The sequence below is a fragment of the Drosophila mojavensis genome, unplaced genomic scaffold (assembly GCF_018153725.1).
Source record: "Drosophila mojavensis isolate 15081-1352.22 unplaced genomic scaffold, ASM1815372v1 contig_74, whole genome shotgun sequence".
Classification (NCBI taxonomy): domain Eukaryota; kingdom Metazoa; phylum Arthropoda; class Insecta; order Diptera; family Drosophilidae; genus Drosophila; species Drosophila mojavensis.
The window spans coordinates 12,604,533-12,609,485 of NW_025318899.1; positions in this window are offsets into that span (position 1 = coordinate 12,604,533).

Consider the following 4,953-nt stretch of genomic DNA (forward strand, 5'->3'; position numbering starts at 1 on the left):
ACGCCTTTGGTTGTCGTTCTTGCTGTTGTCGTTTGCTGTTTTACAATTGTTTGTTTTGCTGTTTGTTAAACACCTTCCTCTACACGTTCGCATCGAGTCGCCTCTGTTTGCCGATGCCCGCGCCTGCTGCCTGCTGCCTCCTGCCTCCCGCCTGCCTGCCTCCTGCTTGTGCCTGTGCCTTTGCCTTTGCCTTTGCCTGCACATCCTTTGTCATGTTCGGCTGCTAAGATTTAAGGCCCTGCTTAGCCCCTGGGCATCAGCAGCCGGTGACCTCGACGTCGCGCTCTTTCTCCATCCTCTGCCATCGTCGAGCCTCGCGCTTTCTTGGGGCATCTTCACTAGATTTCAAAAGGCTCTGTGGCACTGCCCTTTGATGTTGCCTGTTTGCAGCAACGTCTTCGGCTTGCTTCGCATAACTTTGCTTATTAACAATTGCATTGTACAACAGCAACAACAACAGCAACAACAGCAACAGCAAACGATCCTCTCAATCTGAACCGGCTTTTGCCATTTTTAGGTATCAACAGTCGTCGGCACCCCAATGGCCCTGGTCAGGACACAATGGACACTCTTTGAAAATAGGTGGCTTGATTTATTTGTCTGCAAATTCGCTTTCTCAAAAGGCATTTGGAGCCTTACATTTTGGCTCGAGCAACTACTTAAGGCACAACTTCCTACGAGCCTCGCAAGTTGTCAAAACACATTCGCTGAGCTGTTCCAGATTTGGAGTGTGTGCGTGTGTGTGTGTGTGTGTGTGAAGCTTTGAATATGACGAAGCATCGCTGAATGGCGCATTTATCAAACAAATGCCTTGCATTTTCAGCATGGGAATGTGAAGTGGACTTTGCAGCTTTGCTTTTTGTGCTCGCTCAATGAAGCCGTCGTGGCAGAGCAGCAGCAGAAGCAGAAGCAGCAGCAGCCACTTAGCAGCTCTGTGAATTTTTGTGTCTTGGCAAAGTTCCCATAGTTAAAAATCCGTAAGCAATTAGATTTTTGGGCTTTTGGGCCTCACTTGTTTAGGTTTTGCATCCTGGCCAAATGTTTGCCATGGCTTTGGCTTGGCTTGAATACTATCTGCAAATCAGCTGGCAGAGGCATCTACGCTTAACAAGCTTCTGTGAAATCGATCCGAGGCCTGTTTAGCTGATGCGATTGCTCCGATTACACACACACACACTCAGAGATAGAGGGAGAGAGAGAGATGCATGCATATACCCTTCACTTGACTCCCCTGTTACATGCTTGACTAGTAAAACTAAAATGTTCGCTGGGTTGTTTTTTATTTATACTCGTTTTCGTTGTTGTGATTGTTGTTGTTCTTGTTGTTGTTCATGGCTGAGCGGTTGCCAGCAATTCCTTAAGATTGTCACACTGACAAGCCCCCTTGTATCGATGTTCATAGTTCAGCCGCTCAGGCCAACTCAAGGCGTTCTACTTAAATCACAAACATAGAACGAACCAAAAAAAAAAAAAAAAAAGAGAAACCCTTGCGCTTGGCAGGCAGCGAACGAGCGAGCGAGCAAGTGTTCGAAATTCCATTAAAGAACATTTACAAATTTGGCAAAGATCAGCCAGCTAGCTGGCATGAGGCAGCCGAACACCAGGCAAAAAGTGCTATCCATGCTAAACAATATATGTATGTATGTAGGTATATGAAAAAGACTTGGCTATATCTAGCGACACCTTCGATGGGGGCTAAAGGCAAAGGCAAGCGAAAACCAATTGCCACAGAAGACCTTGAGATCTTAAGCCAAGACAAACAATAACAAAACAGCAGCAAATGCAACAATGCCGCCCCGGCAACATCAGCAGCAACAACAACAACAACAAGGATAAGCAAAGGCACTTTTGTCTCCAACAGCGTTTTCCCTAACAACCGAGGTGATAAATAAAATTCTTTATATGCAATCTTTTAATGCAATTTACAATAAAATCAACATGGAGTTTAGTCTCTGGCGGACAGCAGCAGCAGCAGCAGAGGCAGCAGCAGAGGCAGCAGCAGGGGTAGCAGAGGCAGCAGCAGAGGCAGCCTCTTCCTTTTGGCTGCTCTGTCTGTTTGGTCTGCTCTGGCTGGCTAAATAACAAGGGGGCACAGCTTGATTTGACATTAGCACAATCCCACAGATCACCTTCCCAAAATGGTTTTCGCCGCCGTCGCTGCTGCCAGTTGCTGGGCCTGAACTTTTGGCGAACACTGTACAGCGGAAATGGAGGCACAGAGCGCGATGATCATTGCGACCAGGCAATAAATACACCATAGAAATGATGTACGGAAAATGATCGCAGCTCTAACTCTCTAGCCAGCCAGACAAACAGACTAACAGACGGGCAGACAGAGAGTCAGCCAGGCAAGAGCTCCAGACCCACAACTCTTCAGCAGCGGCAGCGGCAGCAGCAGCAGCTCAACGGGGGTGCTTCAATGCTGGTAAGACGCTGACGCACAGTGGCAATAAATCGATTTATGTATGCATGAAAATCAGGTGCTATGAGGTATTTGTTGAAGGTCAATTGGATTTGTATAGAGTGAACCATCGAAAAAGGAGGTATATATTGTTGAAATCAGTGTAAAATGATTTATTTTATTTTTTTAATATGCTTCTGCAGAAGCTTTTGGAAAACAGGTAAAAGTTATTATTACGTTACCTCTAATTATTATTTGTTCTTATTTTTTATTTTATTTATAGCCATTGGCCATAGCCATATCAATATATTGGCTAAGACATCTTTAATTAGTATAAACTAAGAAAAAAGCCAGAATAAAATATAATAAATATATATGCAACAATATTTTTCTATATATATTTTATAGTAAAAATTTTTTTTATAAGTAAAAAAATATATAAAAAAATAAAAAATATTGAAAAAATAATTTTAATAATAGGCAAGTATAGGTAAATATAATTAATATTTCATATGGATTATATGGATTTCATATTATATATTTCATATATTATATTTTCTTTATTTATTTTACGTATATATTATGTTTTAATTTTAATTTTTTTAATCTTAATTTTTTTTTTTAATTTTTATTTTAATTATAAAAAAGTTCTTTGTGCTTCCATAGCAATTATCTCTTCAATTTATCATTCAATCTGATTTGCAGCTCATATTACAATGCCTTGCCCCAGTGTGCCCGCTTAGAATCAAGCAGCTGCCTAGATGCGGATGCTTGGGGCAGCCGCTGCTGCTCGTTTGGGCTACTACTGCGGCTGCTGCGGTTGCCGCTGCTGCTGCTGTGGAGGCATTATTAATGATAAATGTGGCTTGCACTCATGATAAATACAGAGAATCGTTGAAAGGTATAAATCAATAATAGAGAAGTTTGTTTTGCTGTTAGGCGCAGGATGGAGCCGTGATTTGGCCAGCCACAAGGCAGCCGCCAGACAGCCAGACAGCCACACAACCGGACAGACAGACAGACAATGAGTATGCCAAAACATAATTCAAGTCAAACAGTTGAGGAGTGGAGTGGTCCATTGACTAATTAAACGTGGCAATTACACGAGAATCGAACAGAGACATAAAAGCGATGAGGCGATTATCAATAACAATTAGCCGACGCCTGCGACAAGCTGCCAGCAGTGGCGTCCAGTTGCCTGTCCAATCGATGTTCGTCCCGTGCATTTGAATGCACGAGTTACGCATCCATCAAATGTCAATTGTTTGTCTTTGGGTGCTGCTCCACCTTCTCGGAGCTCTGCTGGGGCAGGGAGTGGGGCGCGCTTTGCCATTTCTCATAAATCATTCGAAGGCTCTGGCGGGCATTCGAGAATGTCTACGTCGACGTCGACGTCTTGTGGCTGTCAGATGTAGCTGAGCTCAGGAGCAGGAGCAGGCAGAGCAGTAGGAACAGCAATTGCTTTGATGCCCATCCATGGCATTGAACTTGTCTAGCGCTGAGTGTCAGCCGGTTTGTCCAACTCCGTCGCAGTTGCCATGCAACGCCATCGAAAGTATTTGAGTTAGTGCCTGAGCATTGCAGAGCAGAGTGAGAGAGAGAGAGAGAGGGAGAGACGCGTTTCTATATCTGATATATAATGAAAACGCAGTCAGCCTTAACTACATCGCTCGTAAATGGGAATTAGTTCAACTTTGTGCATTTAATTTAGCCGTTGCTGTTGAGGACTTTTTAATGGAGTCGTTTATGCATTTATAAGCCTGCAACTTAATGCACCTTAATGCCCCACCTTTGGCCACAATGCTCGCCTGCGGTTTGAGCACCGCCAACTATCAACTTTGCACATTAGACCAGATGAAACGAAACGAGCTCTTCGCATTGAATATTCTATGGCGGGCCAGCTGAGAGAGTCGGCAAACTTTGCATAGCAGCGAGCAGGTGCACTCCAGCTGGCAGCTCCCGGTGGACGCCTACGCGACTCGCCAGACTTGCCCACTTGCCCATAGAGTCATAGTCAGCTGAGTCATGCTGCCCAGCCTTTGTTCTTGACCAAGCCAATGACCTACAAGGATGCGTTAGCGGCATTCCTTCGTCTGCATCTCTCTTCAGATTCATTTCAATTTGGCCGAAAGTTCGTTGCAGCTCACTTTCTTCTGGAGGCCAAAAGAATTGCGACCCACATAAATCATTCACAATTAGACGCGGCAGCAACTGCAGTGGCAGCAGCAGCAGCGGCAGCCTCAGCGGTCACGGCTCTAACACCTGACCGAGATGCCGCCAGTTGCCCATCCGATTGGACTCACTCACACAGACACACACACACATCAACGAAATGCTCAAAGAAATGCTCAAAGAAATGCTCAAAGCAGGCGAACGAACGAACGAACGGCTGCTTGAGTGTTTCATTGCCGAAACGTTCCGCCGGTGCTTGCAACATGTTCGAGTTGGATGTTGGCGGTCGGCCACAGAGGCCTACAGCTAGATATGGCCAACGTATCTCCATTGAGTGGCCGGCCAAGTGATGCGTCGACGCCGCAGTCGCGGCTCGAACT